General features: G+C 34.6%; 1 pseudogene; it reads right to left on the reverse strand.

The window, feature by feature from the left end:
* Positions 1 to 5,631: 5,631 nt before the first annotated feature.
* Positions 5,632 to 6,928, reverse strand: LOC108485627 (1-aminocyclopropane-1-carboxylate oxidase 3-like; annotated as a pseudogene).
* Between the last annotated feature and the right edge of the window lie 281 nt (positions 6,929 to 7,209).

Consider the following 7,209-nt stretch of genomic DNA (forward strand, 5'->3'; position numbering starts at 1 on the left):
TTTATTTACATGATAAATGGTGAAATGACATACTCTAAGCAAAAGAAATGTTAAGCATTACCTGGATGAAAATTTGATAAGCACAAGAGTCTCAAAGTAAGAACAAAGTTCAATCGGGGGCAAAAGAGTGATATCTAGAAACGTCGATTACTCGTGAAGCTTGAAGACAGGTATAAGGCCTGAAGAGAAAGTCGAGAATCAAAGCAATGAACACAGATCCTCAACAATCGTGGCTAAATGGACATATGACAAACATGCTTAAGGAGCACTGCATAATCATGTAGGCATAAAAGCATTTAAGACAAACATGTGCATATCATGATAACATCATACATGGCATATCTGGTACTCCAACGAGCAAGAAATCTTGAATGAGAGTCGAATCGAATCAAAGGAAAAGACACCGAATTCTACCAAAGGACGGGTTTTGGTATTTTGATGTTTTTAATTCATGCTTTTCAAGGAAAATCAACTCATATTGCGAGAGATGAGTTGAGCCTCAAGACACGTTGAGGTATTTTTAATTGTTGTTTTCAAAATCAACTCATATTGCGAAGTGAGTTGAGCCTCGGGACACTGTTGTGGTATTTTTAGTTTTAAATTGACTCATATTGCGAGAGGTGAGTTAAGCCTTTTAATTTTTGTTTTTCAAAATCAACTCATATTGCTAGAGGTGAGTTGAGCCTCGAGAACCTGTTGAGGTATTTTCAATTTTGTGTTTTAATCAACTCATATTGCGAGAGATGAGTTGAGCCTCAAGACACGTTGAGGTATTTTTAATTTTTGTTTTCAAAATCAACTCATATTATGCGAAGTGAGTTGAGCCTCGGGCACACTTGAGGTATTTTTAGTTTATGTTTTAAATTGACTCATATTGCGAGAGGTGAGTTAAGCCTTTTAATTTTTGTTTTTCAAAATCAACTCATATTGCTAGAGGTGAGTTGAGCCTCGAGAACGCCGAGGTATTTTCAATTTTGTGTTTTAATTTCAACTCATATTGCGAGAGGTGAGTTGAGCCTCGAATCACGTTGAGGTATTTTCAATTCTGTTTTCAATTTACGTTGTTCAAGAATCAACTCATATTAGAGAGGTAGGTTGAACCTTTTAATTTCTACTTTTTCAAAATCAACTCATATTGTGAGAGGTGAGTTGAGCCTCAGGACACGCTGAGGTAATTTCAATTTCATTGTCAAAAAATCAACTCATATTACTAGAGGTGAGTTGAGCATCGGGCACGCTGAGGTATTTTCAATTTTTATGTTTTAATTTCAACTCGTATGCGAGGCGAGTTGAGCCTCGAGTCACACGCCGAGGTATTTTCAATTTCCGTTTTCAATTTTTGTCTTTCAAAAAAAATCAACTCATATTGCGAGAGGTGAGTTGAGCCTCAGGACACGCTGAGGTAATTTCAATTTCTGTTGTCAAAAAAATCAACTCGTATTGCAGTGGCGAGTTGAGCCTCGGTCACACGCCGAGGTATTTTCAATTTCCGTTTTCAATTTTTGCCTTTCAAAAAATCAACTCATATTGCGAGAGGTGAGTTGAGCCTCGTGACACGCCGAGGTAATTTCAATTCTGTTGTCAAAAAGTCAACTCAGATTGCGAGAGGTGAGTTGAGCCTCGATCACACGTCGAGGTATTTTCAATTTCCATTTTCAATTTCGCCTTTCAAAAAAAAAATCAACTCATATTATGAGAGGTGAGTTGAGCCTCGGGACACTGTTGAGGTAATTTCAATTTCTTTTCAAAATTCAACTCATATTATGAGAAATGAGTTGAACCTCAAGACACGTTGAGGTATTTTCAATTTCTGCTTTCAAAAATCAACTTATATTGCGAGAGGTGAGTTGACCCTTGGCTCATCTTGTTGAGCTATTTTCAATTTCTATCTTTCAAAAAATCAACTCATATTATGAGAGGTGAGTTGAGCTTGAGATCACACTGCGAGGTATTTTTCAATTTATATTTTTCAAAAAATCAACTCACATTGCGAGATGTGAGTTGAGCCTCGAGTTACATGTCGAGGTATTTTCAAAATCTATTTTCAAATTACATTTTCAAAATCAACTCATATTGCGAGAAGTGAGTTGAGCCTTGGCTCACGTCTTGAGCTATTTTCAATTCTGTTTTTTTCAAAAAATTCAACTCATATTATGAGGTGAGTTGAGCTTTTTAATTCTGCGAGAGTTGAGTTGAGTCTTTTAATTTCTTTTTCAAAATCAACTCATATTGCGAGAGGTGAGTTGAACCTCCAGTCACATATCGAGGTATTTTCAAAATCGCTTTTCAAGTTAAGTTTCAAAAATCAACTCATATTGCGAGAGGTGAGTTGAGCCTTGGCTCACGCTACTGAGCTATTTTCAATTTCTGCTTTTAATGTACATTTTAGAGAGTCAATTCATATTGCAAAAAATGAGTTGAGCTCGGGATCACATGCCAAGAGAGAATAAAGATTGAAGCGATTGAAGACGTCGATTCGCCTCCTTAAAGTTGCAGTGGAGTTGATCGAGGCATCGATCTTGCCTTTCGGAGTCGCAGAGAGAAGACCAAAACCTTATCTCACCAAGCGATAGAAGAGCATATTGAAATTGTAGATCTTATCTTTACGAGTTACATTGAAGCGGATCGAAGCCACAAATCTCATATCCTTGAAGTTACATTGGAGCAGATTGAAGCTACAAGGCATATCTCCGAATTTGCGATGGATTGAACCAAAGCTACAAGATGCGGTGGACTGAAAAGAGACTAACTAAACAAGAAGAGTTCCAAATCAAGTCAAGACCTAGCAAGACCGCAAGTTTGGTCTTCTTGAAAGTCTTTGCTCTATTTTCGTTTGCGACAATGAGCAAAGAGGGCATTATAGAAGCCCAAATTGCCCGGCCCAATTATATGAAAACCCAACCAAACCTCTAAACCCACTAAAACCCTTAACCCATGACCCATTTACATCTACCCAAACCCAATTCAAAAGCCCATTAAGCCCCCCAAAAAAAAACCTAACCCAAAAAAAAAACAAAGAAAAAAAAAAGAAAAAGAAAAACTTACCCCAAAAAAACCTAACCCCCCAAAAAAAGAAGAAAAAAGAAAAACCTAACAAAAAAAGATAAAAAAACCTAGCCACCTAACCACTTTCCCACTTGCCCCATTTTTCCTCCCATTGTCTACCACCACCACCTACAAAATAGAAAAAAAAAAAAGAAAATCATGTAAAAGATGGCTATAAAAAGCCATTCAAAAATCATGTAAGAAAAGGAAGAAGGGAGGATTTTACAAAGATTGAAAAAAAAATACAAAAATCCCTTCAAATTTTGAACACAAAAGAAACATCAATAAAAAGGTTGCATCTTTTTCTTTTTTCCTCTTCTTTCGAATCTTTTTTTTTTGTGTTGTTTTTTCTTTCTTTATATATACATATATTGTTAAAAAAAATTTACCTTTTTCGGCCACCGTGGGCGGTGGCCGGCGGTGGCCAACGATGGGCGGCGACCGACGATCGACCGGTGACCGGCCCCCCCTTGGCCGGATTTCCTTTCCCCCTCCCTTCTCTCTTCTTTTCCCCTTCTTTTTTTTAGGTATTTTATATATATTATGTATATATTTTTTAATGCCATTAGTTATATATTTCTTATGTATATATTCTTAAATACTATTATATACATATATATATATTTTAAATACCATATTGTATATATTATTATTACAAATTATTACTATTGCTAGTATTATTATAACTATTATTATATTAGTGTATATTTTATGTACATATGTATATATATATTTTTTGCACATATCATTATTTTATATTATTGTTGTAAATTTTTATGTATATATTTTTTATGTACGTTTTCTAATATTTTCTTTTATTGTAGATATTATTATTATTATTATTACATACTTTTATTATATGCATATATATATATATATGTATTTTAATGTACATATTATTATTTTATATTATTATTACCAAATATATCATTTTTCCTATTTTATTATTAGTACATAATTTGTTTTTATTTTGTAAATATCATTATTATTGTTATTCTAATATTCTAGTATTCCATGTTAATATTTTTCATTAATGATATCATTTTTACGTCCTTTATCTATTTTTAATTTCTCACTTTAGGAATATTTTTTTCATGTTTTAATTAATTTCAAAAATAAGGCAATGTACCGATTTAATATTAAGCCATCGATTTCATCGCTATGTTGGGTGAAATTAGTCGCTTGTGTTAAGAAACAGGACACCCTTTCTAAAAAAATCGAAAACTAAAATTCTCATTTTCAATCGGATCACGATTAAATATTATATTGAACTCGTATTTTTGAAAATCAAGTCAACACATGTTTATGAGATACCAATTTTGGGCGTCGCGAGGGTGCTAATACCTTCCTCGCGCGTAACTGACTCCCGAACCCCAATTTTTCTCTAGACTTCCACGTAGACCTAAATTTCGCCTTCTTTTTGTTTTAAAATAATTTTATTAGGTGTCCGATCACACCTATAAAAAAGGATCGGTGGCGACTCCCTTTTTTAATAAAATTGAAAGTTGGTTTTCAAATGTTTAATAAATCGCCACAATTAGCGACCGACTGAAGCTAAAAAAATTTTTTTTATGTCGCTACAGTCATCAAGTTTGGATTTCTGTTTTTGGGTCTTATGTTGGGTTGCCTTCAGCTCCGAGCTGGGGAAGTTAAAATTATTTTCTAAAACACTTAGAAATTAAGTCATACATTTTTATAAGAATTAAAATGTAATTATATTATTATATTAATTAATTTTTAAAAAAAATTAAATTAAAATTTGAAGGATAAAACTATAATATTTGTACCATACGAGGGAGTTGTTTCAATTTTTAATATGATTGAGGGTTGTTTTCAGGACTCTACCTGCCCCTTCCTTCGCCCTTGTTTGAGGGTTGTTTCGATTTTCAATATGCTTCACGTATTGGCCTCCACAATTATGAATGGATAATTAAACTGGTTTGCAATAGTTTTGAATGATATATGTTGAAGTAATTACAGTGTATAATTAAATTTTATAAAATAAAAATAAAATTCAAATTCAAATAAAATCCTAAAATCCAAACAATGTGAAGGCCTGGATGGCAATGATGTACCAATTATTAATCAATTCTAAAAGATGTTTAAATCATATCAATTAGCTAAATTTAAAGTTTTTTATTATATGAGTGTAGTATCACAATTTCTAGTATATAGATTTTTTAACTCTTAAATATAAGAATAATGTGTTTTAACGCACTCGAATCTATATCCTTCTATACTGACTATAATACCAATATTAATTGAGTGAAGACTATAATTACATCAAATAATAGCTTTCTCAAAGGCAAGTGTTTCCTTTTATATAGAACACGTAGTCGAAGACAGTTAAAAGGGCCCTTTAATTATGTTCGTATCAAAATGTAGTTAGTTTATGATAATAATTAATGTTTAATTAAATAACGCAATCAAATTTATAACTAATTATTTTATATAACATATTTATAGTGAAGTGCATGTGCATGAAGGTCGGCAGCTATAAGTGGAAAGGTGAGTTCCATTGGTGGTGGAACATAAAATAGTATTATAGTATAGTAGAAATTGATAGGATCGTCACTGTGTAGAGTATTAAATCAAAACACTCGCCTAGAGTAAACATTGACTTCTTTTTTCTTTAATATTTTTTCTCACACACCATTAAAAAGCTTAAAATAGATTAACAGTACTCATTTCTTTATCAAACTCAAACCTACGTAAGGTATTTAATTCTCTTTAAGCTGTTGCAGTGGGAGCAGTTGCTTCCCTGGCTTTCATGGCTTCAAACCTCGGCTCCTTGGCTTGAAATTTAAGCACAGCGTAAAGCTTCATGTAATCTTCGAACACAAATTTTGGGTACAATCCTTTCTTCTCTTCTTCTTCTTTCTCCACCAGTGCTGGCGCCGGGTAGATAACGGCGTCGCTGCCGGGGTTGTAGAACGAAGCTATCGACATGCGAGCACCGTCGGTTTGGGCAACCACCCTGTGCTCCACGCTTTTGTATTTGCCGTTGGTGATCACCTCCAGCTGGTCTCCCAGGTTGACCACGATGGAGTGGCGCAAGGGGGGAACATCCACCCATTCCCCGTCTTTAAGAAGCTGAAGGCCGCCCACTTGGGGGTCTCGGAACAGCAATATGATGCCACCGGCGTCCGTGTGGGCTCTGAATCCCTTGATTTTGTCTGGGGTGGGACATGGTGGGTAGTTGCTAACTTTGGTGCCAAAGGTGGGACCTTTTGCCCCATAGAAAGCCTTTTTCAGATATCCTTTTTCTAGACCAAGGTTCTCACAGAACAAGTCCAGCAGCTTCTCTGCTAGTTTCTCCAATTTCAATGCAAATTCTTTCATCACCTTCCTGTATTCATCGGTTAGATCTGGGATTTCAGCCATGTTTGATTCAGGGAGATGGCGCAAATAAAGTACTTTCCCAGTCCATATCAGTAACCTCAGCCTGGAGACCCTCAAGGGCCTTGCTTGCCACCAGTTCCTTAAACCTTTGCTCCATGCATTTCTTGTAATGCTCCTTCGTCAAGCTTTCCACTCTGTCCATAAAATCATAGGGAATCCCATGGTTCAATACCTGCACCAAATGAACCGCGCTAATAATTAGCAAAAATCTACCAAGGAGAATAGAGTATATGTACATATAAAGTAGCAATCGGTACCTCAAAGAAGCCCCAATTCTCGCAGGCATCTTTGATTAGATCCATGGTTGCTGCTCTCTCACCATTCAGTTTCTCCAAGTTGATCACTGGGAATTTTGCCATTTCTCTTACGACTTTTTAATTTTTTTTCTAAAAAAAACTCTGAGAGTGAGGCTGTTTTACGATGGGGATGTTATTATGCAAAAGCTTAGATTTGTTTAATGCAGAATGGAGGAAAGGGGTATGGGGGTATTTATAGAAAGTTTTACAAGTAAGGTTTAAAGGTATATAATTCAAGTGGATGTCGGCTTGTGGGTCAGAAATTAACAGTATCAACAAATTAACAAGGAGGAAAATTGGAAAATAATACAACTACCAGTACATGCATAACTTCAATTTTAAATCATTTCTTAAATGTGGTATTTAAAAAGGTTACAATTTAAATTCAATTTCTTTTTTTTAAATCATAACCTACTTTACAAAAGGTATGATTGAAAGCAAAATAATAAGATAAAATATTTAGATG

Source organism: Gossypium arboreum, chromosome 7 (genome assembly GCF_025698485.1).
Source record: "Gossypium arboreum isolate Shixiya-1 chromosome 7, ASM2569848v2, whole genome shotgun sequence".
Taxonomy (NCBI): Eukaryota; Viridiplantae; Streptophyta; class Magnoliopsida; order Malvales; family Malvaceae; genus Gossypium; species Gossypium arboreum.